We start from the raw sequence: 15841 nt of genomic DNA on the forward strand, positions 1-15841 counted from the left end.
AGGCGGTGGCGTCGGTCTGCCGTGAAGACACAACCAATCCTGATGTGCAGGAGTAAAGAGTATGCCGCGCGTCCGAAGGCAGTGTACGGGACAGGCCTTGGGAGCTTGCCGGATGCGACGCGGGGGTCTGGGTGGCAAAGTGCAACCTTGTGGCGCAGTATGTGACGCGCTGCGTCAAAGGCCGAGATAGCCTCACAAACTGGAGCTGCTGGGTTGGAGTGGACTGCCTTGGCGAGTCAGTCAGCAGCTTCGTTTCCTAGCACTCCCACACGGGATGGCACCCACTGCAACAAAATACCACAGCCGCGCGCACTGAGCGTGCACAGTTTGTGGTGTCGCTGCTTAAAGATTACGCGTTATAAATATTAGGCAACAGCGCGCGGTGGCGCGTTGACAGCCGAGAGCACGGTGTAAGAAAAGATAGGTGTACCAACGGCGCCGCTTGTCTTATGCTCCGGACGTTGCGCGACGAATCTCGCAGTTTTGCAGCGTGCTGATAGATGGCGGCACACAACAACAAAGCCTTGGGAGTCTCAAACCAGCGCCGGGGGGGAGACAACTTAAGAGACTCCGCCATATTGAATCCCAACTGGCCTCTGCCATGTACCGCAAAATGCTCGACTGGTAGCCCAGTGTAGCTATCATTGCAAAATGCCGTTCACGTTAAAGCACTTTGAAACGCAAGCATTATTTACTTTGGCGGATTTGATGTAAAGAAACTTACCTTTGCAACTTTGAACAGAGGGCACTTCCAAAGCAACAACTTCTTGCAATGTGCTAAGTTGTGTTTGTTTTTCCATTGGTATATTAAGTTGAATGCAAGAGATATGAGACGTTTAATTGTCTGAAGCAACCCAGCTAACAGCAGGAGTACAAACGTCCCACGTATCTATCTGCCTAAATTCTTTTTTAGTTTCCATAAGTAAAAACAAACTAAAAGTAACATAAAAACAGCCATTATTTTCGGTAATACGTACCTTTGCAACTTTTATCAGAGGCCACTAGCAGGACTACAACTTCGTACTAAGGGTTATTTTAGTTTTGTTTCTCCATATGTTATACAAATTTCTCTTCAAGAGAGATGACAAGCCAAATTGCCTTAAGCAATCTACCTGCGAAAGGGACGATTTATTTGCAGTAATAAAAAAAAGATTAATAGCAAACTCAAACACTATTTGCGTTGGCGGATTGTATTTAAAAAATACTTACCTTTGCAACTTTGAACAGAGGGCACATGCAAAGCAACAACTTCTTGCCATGTGCTATGTCCTGTTTGTCTCTCCATGTATTTTACAAAGTAGTATGCAAGATTCATGACAACTTGAACTGTCTGAAGCAGCCCTACTGACTGCAGGGGTCCAAGCTTTACTCGTATTCTGCCTGCTTAAACTCTAATTTATTTCAAGTAAATTAAACTAATCGCAAATAAAAAAACATTAGTTAGTGTGGCACACTTTATTAAAGATAATTCGTACCTATGCAACATTTAACAGGGCGCACTTGCAACGCTGCAACTTCTTGATAACGTCTATTTTAGGCATAGTGGTTTCTCCACTTGTTATACAAACTTTTATGCAAGAGAGATGACATGCTAAATTCCCTGAAGCAACATGCCCGGAAAAATTGCATTTTAATTTGCATTATAAAAAGAAACGAATCGCAAAATTAAACGCAACCATTACTCATGTTGGCGCATGGATTGAATAGAGTACTTCAATCTGTATTCCGGGTCTTTCGGTTATGTGCGCTTGTAACTACGGCGCTGCCAAGCTGTTTCAATTCCCGCTAATGAATTTCCACGGCCAAATCTCAACAAAACTTTCTCTGTCCTGTGTTCGTCCCTTTATTTAATACGCCTCTACTGTATGGGACACTGCACAGCAATTGGAGCAAATTCACAACAGGGCAGCAAGATTCGTCTCGGGCAGGTACGGCCGGGCGCAGGGATAGTTGTACAGCAATTAATAATGTCTTGTCGTGGAAGCCCCGCCGCGGTGGCTCAGCGGTTAGGGCGCTCGACTACTGGTCCGGAGTTCCCGGTTTCGAACCCGACCGTGCCGGCTGCGTTTTTATGGAGGCAAAACGCTAAGGCGCCCGTGTGCTGTGCGATGTCAGTGCACGTTAAAGATCCCCAGGTGGTCGAAATTATTCCGGAGCCCTCCACTAGAGCACCTCATTCTTCATTTCTTCTTTCACTCCCTCCTTATCCCTTCCCTTACAGCGCTGTTCAGGTGTCTAACGATATATGAGACAGATACTGCGCCATTTCCTTTCCCCTAAACCAATTATTATTATTATTATTATTATTATTGACGTGGGAAAGTCTTGCTCCTTCTAAACGACATGACCATTCTTGTAAAATTTGCGAGTACCGTCCCAGGACGAACTTGTTCGCGAATTCATTTTTTGTTGAAACTGTGCAACAGTGGAATCGACTTTCGGAGGTTCAAGTGTGCGCTGTAAACGAACACGTTTTTTTTTTTTTTTGCCAATCCGTGAATCCGGGACCCTGCTATACTGCTATAACACCTTCGGGCAATGCGGGGTAATTCTTGACTAAAAATTCACCAGCAACCGCTGCCCATTACGAGCGAACGCTTTTTGTAACAGAATGGCTGCGAAGAGAGCTTATATCATGCAAATCCTTGGAGGAATATCGGTAGTTTTTCAACACCTGTTGCGCCGGTTCAGTGGTACGTAGGATCGAGCGCTCGAGGCGACTGAGCCGACGACTCGGGTTCAATAACGCGGCCGCGACTTTCGATGAAGGCGAAACGCAGGAGTGTGCTGTGAAATATCAGACTTACGGGTGGTCGAAATTAATCCAGATCCCTTCACTACCGCGTCCCTCACCGACAATGTGTCGCTTCGTGATGTGTCCCACAATTTACAATTTTTTTCACATTTTCTAGTCTTTGTAGAGCTTTCATGTGCACTGCATCGGAGCTGCAAGGGTTTCTTGCCGCGCGGTATCACGTGAGCTGCCTTTGGCTGCAAGCAATTGGTACACCGCATTTTAGTTTCTGTGCTAAAATTGGCACATGCGGCACGTTGAATTCTTCCTCTTGAAAGTTTTGTGTGCTTACCAGCTTCACGACCTTGCCTAGGCACACAGTCTGCTTTCCTGTCGGTACATGCCCCTGTCAGAATTAACTGCTTTTGTTCAATATTTGCTATGGCTTAGGGCATATTTAGTGCAGAAACTTCCATGATAAACAACTGTCTCAAGCTACTAAATTTCAATGCGGCTGTAATACAAAAATGCAACTGCATGACAAATTTCTTGCATTTTCAGTGCTACTGTTTTCTTCCTGATTGCACATGTTATGCCTCAGCGAGCATGCACCGAGACTATGTGGCTGAAAACCTCTACTAATGCGCGTCCAGGGCCTTATGGGCAAGTGACACAGCAACTATGCCAATGTCCACTTACTGAAGCTTTATTGCATGTATGAGAACCTTGCTCACACACACGCAGAAGTAAACAAACATAAATATGCACTGCAATTCATTTCAGAGCCTGCATGGTGGTGCGGAACATTGCATGCCATATGTATATCCATTGCAGCTCTGAATGTTAAGAATTCCCGTTCTTGAATTCCCAATGCTGGTTGCTACATTACGTAGATAAAAGAGAAAGTACTAAAATAAGTGCTTTGTTTTAGGGGGCTTTCGAAATATCCAGTAGATTCAGAATGTAATATCAGTGTTGCTTCCCATCAAGGCAGAGAAACCTTGCAGAGGTAAAAGAATATCGGTTTGCGAGTTGCACAGTGAATTATACATTCTTGTTTTTTCCACGGTGTTAAATTGTTTGAAAATGTTTGAGATGTTGTTAAAGTAAAAAACCTTTTCACATGGGTAATTGCTGTTTGTACCCCAACAGAATTATCTCTTTTTGGTTTCCATGTGCTGTCTAGGGAAGCTAACTGCCATTCTTTAAATTCTATGCATGCTGATTATGGCTGATATACTGTGACATTTCTTTTCTGTTAGGTAATTTCAATAGGAAAATTAATCTTCAGACAATGGACACGATGTGAGCAAAATTACAAGCTGTCACTACAAAATAATCTTCTGTATACCGTATACTTCTCTTAATCTGGCAAAGGATATCTTGGCAATCAATTATGGCTGATATACTGTGACATTTCTTTTCTGTTAGGTAAGCTTCAGTAGGAAAATGAATCTTCGGACAATGGACACGATGTGAGCAAAATTACAAGCTGTCACTACAAAATAATCTTCTGTATACCGTATACTTCTCTTAATCTGGCAAAGGATATCTTGGCAATCAAATAATGCCCTTTGAATATCAATCTGTGAAGGGAATGTTGCCTCCACAAACTTCGAGTTCTGTTCAAACACCAGAAAAGAGAAAACAAGCGGTGGTAAGTAAGGCAGGCAGGCAAGGTTAACCTGAAAACAACATACAACACCAGAGCTTTCACATGTATATGTGAATGGCTTATTTCTGGCATGTTTTTATTACTGCAACCTATTTACAGCGCATAGGTAAGGGGTCTTGAGTGACTGGATCAGCTTGATTTTACACCCATGACTCTTGCTAACACACTTAAAACATTTGTATGCCTTTTTTTTATCAATAAACCAATCAATTTTTTAGTGTGTGTGTCCTCCACATCAAGCTGAGAGAGCCCCTGCCAGATCTCTCGGCTTGGAAATGGGTGTCCAGCAACACAAGCAACGGCGAGTGCAAAGGAAATTTTTTTTCCTACACCTCAGTGCGAACCTCCTGCATTTTTGTTACCCCTGAAGAAAGTACACGTGGCTGGAACCGAGCAGCTTGTGATTGTAGAAGGTGACTAAATTTTGATTCTGCTTTATAGGTTGACACTCCGGAGAAAGCTTTCTTGAGAGCACGTGCAGCAAAGTTTGCCTCGGAGCACATAAAGACTCGAAAGCGGATCAAGCGGCTGCAGCAGTCTAGAAGACCCCAGAAAAAAAAAATGCTTGAAGAATTGAAGGCTGTGATTCAAATGCTACAGAGGCAAAATATCGTGCTGAAGGATCAGGTGGCTGTGCTTGACAAACCTTGGAACAGCCAATCAACACCTCCCTAAAAAACAGATATCCAAGCGCCCTGGCCGGGATGTGCCGAGGCAGTTTTCACCTGAGCTCAGGGCCTTTGCGCTGTCACTCAATTTCTACTCGCCACAAGCATACAATTACGTGAGACAGGTCTTCGACACCTGCTTGCCCCACCAAAGAACACTGCGAGAGTGGTATCAGACAGTAGATGGCAATGCTGGCTTTTCAACTGAGGCATTCAATGCTCTAAAAATGAAATGCACCGAGATGAGCAGCAGAGGCCACCAAACTGTATGCAGTCTGATGACTGATGAAATGTCAGTCAGGCAGCAGGTTCAGTGGAACAGGGGCAATTCTGAGGGGTTTGCTGACAAGGGCACAGGAGTTGATGGTGACTGCCTGCCACAGGCAAAAGCTGCTTTTTGTTGTAATGGCAGTAGCCATTAACGGACGGTGGAAGCTGCCGCTCGGATACTTTTTAGTAGATGGTCTTCTCGGCGAGCAGCGAGCTGATCTAGTTATATACACAAAGCCTGCTTCTTGCCCACGATGCTGGGGCAATGGTTGTAGCTCTAACAGGCGATGGAGCTCCAGCAAATACAGCCATGTCAGAGGAGCTGGGCTGCAGCTTCAAAAATGTAGACCAACTGAAGACGACATTCTCTCATCCTGCCACCCAAAAACCAGCGGCAGCATTTCTTGACCCTTGTCATATTTTAAAACTTGTCACAAATGCTCTAGCGCACAAAAAATCAACAAGGGAAACACGGTGGCATGGCAGCATATTGAGCGGCTACATAGTTTGCAACAAAAAGAAGGGCTCCACTTGGCCAACAAGCTGCACAGAGCGCATATTCAATGGCAGAGGCAGCCGAGAAAGGTCAGGTGTGCGGCCCAAGTTATGAGCCCTTCTGTGGTCACAGCACTTGCTGAATGTCGAGTGCTCAAAGTAGAAGGTTTTGCCGACTCACAGCCAAGTGAAGAATTTTTGAGGTGCATTAACAATACCTTTGATGCGTTGAATTGAAGGTCCATAGAGCAAAAGGGATTCAAGAAACTTTTAAATGAGTGAAATTTCAAAGATGTTGAAGCCATGTTTAGAGCCTCCATCATTTACCTGTCATCACTGAGCAAGTCTACCAGTGGCCACAGCATGATTGAGACGGCACAAAAAACGGGATTTTCAGATTTCACCACATGTATGAAAAGCTTACTTGCACTCTACAATTTCACTGTCATGGAAAAGAAAGTCCTCAAATATATATAGGCACACAAAATTTGTCAAGACTGCCTGGAACTTTTTTTCGGACTTATCAGGTCCCACAGAGGCCACAACGACCACCCAACTATTGTACAATTTCGTGCTGCTTTCAGAAAAGTAGTAGTTCACAATGAGCTCGGTGATGTAGCAACAGGGAACTGCCTGCCTTTAGAAACTGCAGCAATCTTGTCGTGCGGTAGTGCTATTATTGCTTCAGCAACTGAGACACTAAACGCGTCAAAAGGCAGGAGGCGCATCTTGAATGCGGACACTGCTGCGCAGCACCAAATAGCCAGAGATCACGACTGTATCTCACATCCAGAGCATAATACTGAATGGGGAGACAGAGTAGTGACGTACCTGGCTGGTTACGTTTCACACAAGTTGCATACTAAGCTGATGTGTGACCAGTGTGCGGTAGCGTTGTTTGCATCTCGACCACAGGGTGACACATACTCTTTCATTCAGAGAAAAAGTAGCGGAGGGCTGAGCTACCCATCAGAGAGAGAGTGTAATTAAAATCTGTCGTAAATCTGAGTCTCTTGTTCGATTGCCATTGCACGGTAAAAGCCTGTCATCAAGAACTTTGTTAACTAACCTTGTGCATGAAGTTTTGGTTTCATTCCAGCAAAGATATCTGTTTCTGGAGCTTCATGGCCACATGTTTCCGCTTGAGAATCATTATGTCCTTCTAGTGCAGAGCATTGCAGGGTGCTTTTTAAACATAGGCTCTATCACGTAGGCAAGAAGGTCACAGAAAGCTTCCAGGATAGCCATGTGCGACAAATTTTTAGGAAGCTTACCCAGTTTAAGGGCCAGTAGCGGGCATATAGCTACCGAGTTTCTTTCCGAAACTGTGAGGCAAAAGAATGCATGTCCAGTGGAGCATCATTTGGGAGAGAGGGGGAAGGGGTTATCATCATTTCAGGAGGGTTCTGGCTATGTACTGCGGCCAGTAGTTTAATCTTGCAATAGTCATAAGTCCTCAGTCTGAATCCTCTGCTAGTTTTTGCAGATAAATGTTTTGGTCAGCTCACACTCGTCAATGACTGGTTAGTAAACCCTGAATCCCCCCTTTTTTTGTGCATAGCATTTAGCATGTATATTTAACTATTGTTTGATTGCACGCTGATAACGTAAATAATGCCTCCTATATTTGCTTACTGGCCGTATTGGTTGGTCAAGAGCCCAAATAAATGTTTCTGACTATGCAACATGGTGTCACTGCTCTACTTTCACTATTATACATTTGGACATGCACAAAACTGTGTAAACAGGCCCTGCAGGCCAGCACGAACTGATGAAATCCTTTCAACAAGAGGTGGAGACTAAGGTAGGTCAACGGGGCCTCTTGCTTATATGACCAAGAAGAACCATTTCCACCTTAGTTGCTGCAGCAATATCTTGGGGATTTGTAAACAAGGTTGAGAAAGGTGGTGCAAGTTGCACAGCTAGGTCGTATCGGCTACGCTGTATCGTTTATTCTGAACGTGCATATATGTTAGCCAAGTTGATATTTATCGGCTGACTGGGAATACCGACTAGGTGAGCACCGTTGAAGTTATGCTGCAGAATAACTGTATGACAGAGCTAGGTTTGGTCCGACCGCGTAGCTGCGGGGTTAACAATTAATAGCCCCATGCTACTGAAGCTGAGCTGCATGCGCGCGTATTGTACAGGGTTCATGTGCTCTCGCGCGCATGGCAGCGGCGCATTCAGAGAGGTTTTTCGCTTAATCTATATATACATAGTTTTGCAGTGCTAAACTCGCACTGTGCGAATACTACTTGGGGGGGGCCACCTGCGCTCCGGACGACGCGGATTTATAAGCTTGGTATATACTGTCGTATATCATCTCTGAGTGAAATTCCAGCGAGAATAAGCGAGCGTAACAGAGAGAAGCATTTTACGGTGAGCGTTTAGCGTTGCAGCAGTCGGTACAGCGCAATTAATATATACACCAAAGCGCAAGGTGATCCATTTCAGACACACAAGATCGAGCGAATGCAATGGGATCAAGTGCAGAGCGCTGAGCCGTTGCGGGCTGCAGTGGCCGGACGACCGTTATTTTAAGGGTTTCGAGAAATAAGGTGTCTCGAAACCGCGCAGCCTGCCGCAGTCGTTCCCCTCGCACGGGCGTAGAGCCCGGCAGCCCTTCCGACGCCGAGGAATACGATCGCAAAAGCGTGCCGCTCGGTGTTATTCTACGCCTGCTACGCAAACTTCCTTTTGACACACAGCAGGGCAACGTGGAAAACGCTGAAAGCCTCTGCGTGTCTGCATAGTTCGAAAGGATGCAGCAGGCTGCTGCAGAAAACGACGGCTCGGTGCCGCACAGCCCGATCGCTCCGCATCACTGCACTAGCTTTGAAGAGAAAAATTTCCGCTAAACGGCGATTCGACACATCCAGAAGAAATCGTCAATGAGTGCGTACCGCTGCGAGGCGAGGCGAGGCGACTTTCAGACGCAAGGCAAAGCCGAGCACATCACCTCGAAAGCCCACTCGCCGCCACCGAGAAAAAAACTCGGGCTACTCGCACCCACCGCTCTCTGGACCTTTGCAATAATGACGCAGTACGCAGTTGTTAGTGGCCCGATTTTTCATAGCAAAAACGACAACGTTGCTAATGGCCCGACTTTCTAAGCCTAAATTTTGGCGTTACTTCCACCACATTTTTAACACTGCAGTGCCTGCTGACACGCTGACACGAGAGTGTCACCAGGCTCTGCCTTTTAACTGTCGTAAGTGGTTCTGGTTGTTGGCGAAAAATTTGTGTGCAGGGCGTGCAACTGTTTCTTGGAGAACACCTTCACTGCACTGCACAGGGTTAGGGGAGGGGAGTTAAAGATATAGAATAGAGGACTGGTCAGAAGGCGGAAAGGGCGGCAAGTGCACGGCAGAATGCGGCACGAAAAGTGCGATACACAGGCACGAGAAACAGTGGGCGGGCACACATTGCGAAGCACGAACTGGTGTGAGTCAGAAGATGCCCATGCACTCATTGATCACAGTATGTTTCTTAGTGCAGGAGGAGGGGAAGTGGAGACGCCAAAGAGTCTCTGGAAAGGGGTTAGCGGGCACACACAATGTAGCGCGCGATGGTGAAAATTCAGCACACTGGGGCACAATGCACAGAAGGTTTGTGTTCACAGCACGCAGCACAAAGCACTTGGGTGACACTAGATGCGCCTGCGAAGGCCTGCCTCATCGACGAAGGAGACGAGAGCGGACAGGGCAGCTTTCCTTTTGTGTGGCGATGCCTCAGGGAAGACTGGGTCGCCGGCAGTGGCAGAGGGCAGGCCGAGCTTGCTGTATTCGGCGCACATTATGGAGCGCACGTTAGCATGAACGGGGCACTCACAGAGCAGGTGCTCAACTGTTTCTGTCTCTCCGCAGTCAATACAGTTTGTGTCGGCCTCTCCCATGAGGCGGTGGCGTCGGTCTGCCGTGAAGACACAACCAATCCTGATGTGCAGGAGTAAAGAGTATGCCGCGCGTCCGAAGGCAGTGTACGGGACAGGCCTTGGGAGCTTGCCGGATGCGACTGGGGGGTCTGGGTGGCAAAGTGCAATCTTGTGGCGCAGTATGTGACGCGCTGCGTCAAAGGCCGAGATAGCCTCACAAACTGGAGCTGCTGGGTTGGAGTGGACTGCCTTGGCGAGTCGGTCAGCAGCTTCGTTTCTTGGCACTCCCACACGGGATGGCACCCACTGCAACAAAATATCACGGCCGCGCGCACTGAGCGTACACAGTTTGTGGTGTCGCTGCTTAAAGATTACGCGTTATAAATATTAGGCAACAGCGCGCGGTGACGGCCGAGAGCACGGTGTAAGAATAGATAGGTGTACCAACGGCGCCGCTTGTCTTATGCTCCGAACGTTGCGCGACGAATCTAGCAGTTTTGCAGCGTGCTGATAGATGGCGGCACACAACAACAAAGCCTTGGGTGTCTCAAACCAGCGCCGGGTGGAGACAACTTAAGAGACTCCGCCATATTGAATCCCAACTGGCCTCTGCCATGTACCGCAAAATGCTCGACTGGTAGCCCAGTGTAGCTATCATTGCAAAATGCCATTCAAGTTAAAGCACTTTGAAGCGCAAGCATTATTTATTTTGGCGGATTTGATGTAAAAAAAGCTTACCTTTGCAACTTTGAACAGAGGGCACTTCCAAAGCAACAACTTCTTGCAATGTGCTATATTGTGTTTATTTTTCCATTGGTATATTAAGTTGAATGCAAGAGATATGAGATGATTAATTGTCTGAAGCAACCCAGCTAACAGCAGGAGTACAAACGTCCCACGTATCTATCTGCCTAAATTCTTTTTTAGTTTCCCCAAGTAAAAAAAAACTAATAGTAACATAAAAACAGACAATATTTTCGGTAATACGTACCTTTGCAACTTTATCAGAGGCCACTAGCAGGACTACAACTTTGTACTAAGGGTTATTTTAGTTTTGTTTCTCCATATGTTATACAAATTTCTCAAGAGAGATGACAAGCCAAATTGCCTTAAGCAATCAACCTGCGAAAGGGACGATTTATTTGTAGTAATAAAAAAACGATTAATAGCAAACTCAAACACTATTTGCGTTGGCGGATTGTATTTAAAAAATACTTACCTTTGCAACTTTGAACAGAGGGCACATGCAAAGCAACAACTTCTTGCCATGTGCTATGTCCTGTTTGTCTCTCCATGTATTTTACAAAGTAGTATGCCAGATTGATGACAACTTGAATTGTCTGAAGCAGCCCTACTGACTGCAGGGGTCTAAGCTTTACTCGTTTTCTGCCTGCTTAAAATCTCATTTATTTGAAATAAATTAAACTAATCGCAATTAAAAACAAACATTAGTTAGTGTGGCACACTTTATTAAAAAACATTCGTACCTATGCAACATTTACCAGGGGGCACTTGCAACGCTGCAACTTCTTGCTAACGTCTATTTTAGGCATAGAGGTTTCTCCACATGTTATACAAACTTTTATGCTAGAGAGATGACATGCTCAATTCCCTGAAGCAACATGCCCGCAAAAATTGCATTTTAATTTGCAATATAAAAAGAAACTAATCGCAAAATTAAACGCAACCATTACTCATGTTGGCGCGTGGATTGAATAGAGTACTTCAATCTGTATTCCGGGTCTTTCGGTTATGTGCGCTTGTAACTACGACGCTGCCAAGCTGTTTCAATTCCCGCTAATGAATTTTCACGGCCAAATCTCAACAAAACTTTCTCTGTCCTGTGTTCGTCCCTTTATTTAATACGCCTCTACTGTATGGGACACTGCACAGCAATTGGAGCAAATTCACAACAGGGCAGCAAGATTCGTCTCGGGCAGGTACGGCCGGGCGCAGGGATAGTTGTACAGAAATGAATAATGTCTTGACGTGGAAGCCCCGCCGCGGTGGCTCAGCGGTTAGGGCGCTCGACTACTGATCCGGAGTTCCCGGTTTCGAACCCGACCGTGCCGGCTGCGTTTTTATGGAGGCAAAACGCTAAGGCGCCCGTGTGCTGTGCGATGTCAGTGCACGTTAAAGATCCCCAGGTGGACGAAATTATTCCGGAGCCCTCCACTAGAGCACCTCATTCTTCATTTCTTCTTTCACTCCCTCTTTATCCCTTCCCTTACAGCGCTGTTCAGGTGTCTAACGATATATGAGACAGATACTGCGCCATTTCCTTTCCCCTAACACCAATTATTATTATTATTGACATGGGAAAGTCTTGCTGCTTCTAAACGACATGACCATTCTTGTAAAATTAGCGAGTACCGTCCCAGGACGAACTTGTTCGCGAATTCATTTTTTGTTGAAACTGTGCAACAGTGGAATCGACTTTCGGAGGTTCAAGTGTGCGCTGTTAACGAAGACGTTTTTTTTTTTCTTTGCCAATCCGTGAATCCGGGACCCTGCTATACTGCTATAACACCTTCTGGCAATGCGGGGTAATTCTTGATTAAAAATTCAAGTGCGAGCTTTTCGGAGTGCGTCGTCTGTTCGCGCTTAAGTTTAGGCAGTGGTATAGGACGCTTCATTCACTCGCTGCAAGTTGGCCTGTTATATATTGTCGCCGCGCGACTGCTACAGCGCGGAGCTGAATATTTGATGTACAGTAGAGTACCAGCAACCGCTGCCCATTACGAGCGACCGCTTTTTGTAACAGAATGGCTGCGAAGAGAGCTTATATCATGCAAATCCTTGGAGGAATATCGGTAGTTTTTCAAAACCTGTTGCGCCGGTTCAGTGGTACGTAGGAGCGCTCGAGGCGACTGAGCCGACGACTCGGGTTCAATAACGCGGCCGCGCCTTTCGATGAAGGCGAAAGGCAGGAGTGTGCTGTGAAATATCAGACTTACGGGTGGTCGAAATTAATCCAGATCCCTTCACTACGGCTTCCCTCACCGACAATGTGTCGCTTCGTGACGAGTCCCACAATTTACAATTTTTTTCACATTTTCTAGTCTTTGTAGAGCTTTCATGTGCACTGCATCGGAGCTGCAAGGGTTTCTTGCCGCGCGGTATCACGTGAGCTGCCTTTGGCTGCAAGCAATTGGTACACCGCATTTTAGTTTCTGTGCTAAAATTGGCACATGCGGCACGTTGAATTCTTCCTCTTGAAAGTTTTGTGTGCTTACCAGCTTCACGACCTTTCCTAGGCACACAGTCTGCTTTCCTGTCGGTACATGCCCCTGTCAGAATTAACTGCTTTTGTTCAATATTTGCTATGGCTTAGGGCATATTTAGTGCAGAAACTTCCATGATAAACAACTGTCTCAAGCTACTAAATTTCAGTGCGGCTGTAATACAAAAATGGAACGGCATGACAAATGTCTTGCATTTTCAGTGCTACTGTTTTCTTCCTGACTGCACATGTTATGCCTCAGCGAGCATGCACCGAGACTATGTGGCTGAAAACCTCTACTAATGCGCGTCCAGGGCCTTATGGGCAAGTGACACAGCAACTATGCCAATGTCCACTTACTGAAGCTTTATTGCATGTTTGAGAACCTTCCTCACACACACGCAGAATTAAACAAACATAAATATGCACTGCAATTCATTTCAGAGCCTGCATGGTGGTGCGGAACATTGCATGCCATATGTATATCCGTTGCAGCTCTGAATGTTAAGAATTCCCGTTTTTGAATTCCCAATGCTGGTTGCTACATTACGTAGATAAAAAAGAAAGTACTAAAATAAGGGCTACTCGCACCCACCACTCTCTGGCCCTTTGCAATAATGACGCAGTACGCTGTTGTTAGTGGCCCGATTTTTCATAGCAAAAACGACAACGTTGTTAATGGCCCGACTTTCTAAGCCTAAATTTTGGCGTTACTTCCACCACATTTTTAACACTGCAGTGCCTGCTGACACGCTGACACGTGAGTGTCACCAGGCTTTGCCTTTTAACTCTCGTAAGTGGTTCTGGTTGTTGGCGAAAAATTTGTGTGCAGGGCGTGCTACTGTTTCTTGCAGAACACCTTCACTGCACTACACAGGGTTAGGGGAGGGGAGTTAAAGATATAGAATAGAGGACGGGTCAGAAGGCGGAAAGGGCGGCAAGTGCACGGCAGAATGCGGCACGAAAAGCGCGATACACAGGCACGAGAAACAGTGGGCGGGCACACATTGCGAAGCGCGCACTGGTGTGAGTCAGAAGACACCCAAGCACTCATTGATCACAGTATGTTTCTTAGTGCAGGAGGAGGGGAAGTGGAGACGCCAAAGAGTCTCTGGAAAGGGGTTTGCGGGCACACACAATGTAGCGCGCGATGGTGAAAATTCAGCACACTGGGGCACAATGCACAGAAGGTTTGTGTTCACAGCACGCAGCACAAAGCACTTGGGTGACACTAGATGCGCCTGCGAAGGCCTGCCTCATCGACGAAGGAGACGAGAGCGGACAGGGCAGCTTTCCTTTTGTGTGGCGATGCCTCAGGGAAGACTGGGTCGCCGGCAGTGGCAGAGGGCAGGCCGAGCTTGCTGTATTCGGCGCGCATTATGGAGCGCACGTTAGCATGAACGGGGCACTCACAGAGCAGGTGCTCAACTGTTTCTGTCTCTCCGCAGTCAATACAGTTTGTGTCGGCCTCTCCCATGAGGCGGTGGCGTCGGTCTGCTGTGAAGACACAACCAATCCTGATGTGCAGGAGTGAAGAGTATGCCGCGCGTCCGAAGGCAGTGTACGGGACAGGCCTTGGGAGCTTGCCGGATGCGACGCGGGGGTCTTGGTGGCAAAGTGCAACCTTGTGGCGCAGTATATGACGCGCTGCGTCAAAGGCCGAGATAGCCTCACAAACTGGAGCTGCTGGGTTGGAGTGGACTGCCTTGGCGAGTCAGTCAGCAGATTCGTTTCCTGGCACTCCCACACGGGATGGCACCCACTGCAACAAAATATCACAGCCGCGCGCACTGAGCGTACACAGTTTGTGGTGTCGCTGCTTAAAGATAACGCGTTATAAATATTAGGCAACAGCGCGTGGTGACAGCCGAGAGCACGGTGTAAGAATCGATAGGTGTACCAACGGCGCCGCTTGTCTTATGCTCCGGACGTTGCGCGAGGAATCTCGCAGTTTTGCAGCAAGCTGATAGATGGCGGCACACAACAACATGGCCTTGGGTGTCTCAAACCAGCGCTGGGGGGAGACAACTTAAGAGACTCCGCCATATTGAATCCCAACTGGCCTCTGCCATGTACCGCAAAATGCTCGACTGGTAGCCCAGTGTAGCTATCATTGCAAAATGCCGTTCATGTTAAAGCACTTTGAAGCGCAAGCATTATTTACTTTGGCGGATTTATGTAAAAAAACTTACCTTTGCAACTTTGAACAGAGGGCACTTCCAAAGCAACAACTTCTTGCAATGTGCTAAGTTGTGTTTGTTTTTCCATTGGTATATTAAGTTGAATGCAAGAGATATGAGATGTTTAATTGTCTGAAGCAACCCAGCTAACAGCAGGAGTACAAACGTCCCACGTATCTATCTGCCTAAATTCTTTTTTAGTTTCCATAAGTAAAAACAAACTAATTGTAACATAAAAAAAGACAATATTTTCGGTAATACGTACCTTTGCAACTTTTAGCAGAGGCCACTAGCAGGACTACAACTTCGTACTAAGGGTTATTTTAGTTTTGTTTCTCCATATGTTATACAAATTTCTCTTCAAGAGAGATGACAAGCCAAATTGCCTTAAGCAATCTACCTGTGAAAGGGACGATTTATTTGCAGTAATAAAAAAACGATTAATAACAAACTCAAACACTATTTGCGTTGGCGGATTGTATTTAAAAAATACTTACCTTTGCAACTTTGAACAGAGGGCACATGCAAAGCAACAACTTCTTGCCATGTGCTATGTCCTGTTTGTCTCTCCATGTATTTTACAAAGTAGTATGCAAGATTGATGACAACTTGAATTGTCTGAAGCAGCCCTACTGACTGCAGGGGTCCAAGCTTTACTCGTTTTCTGCCTGCTTAAAATCTAATTTATTTGAAATAAATTAAACTAATCGCAATTAAAA

This window comes from Amblyomma americanum, chromosome 6, assembly GCF_052857255.1.
Source record: "Amblyomma americanum isolate KBUSLIRL-KWMA chromosome 6, ASM5285725v1, whole genome shotgun sequence".
Classification (NCBI taxonomy): domain Eukaryota; kingdom Metazoa; phylum Arthropoda; class Arachnida; order Ixodida; family Ixodidae; genus Amblyomma; species Amblyomma americanum.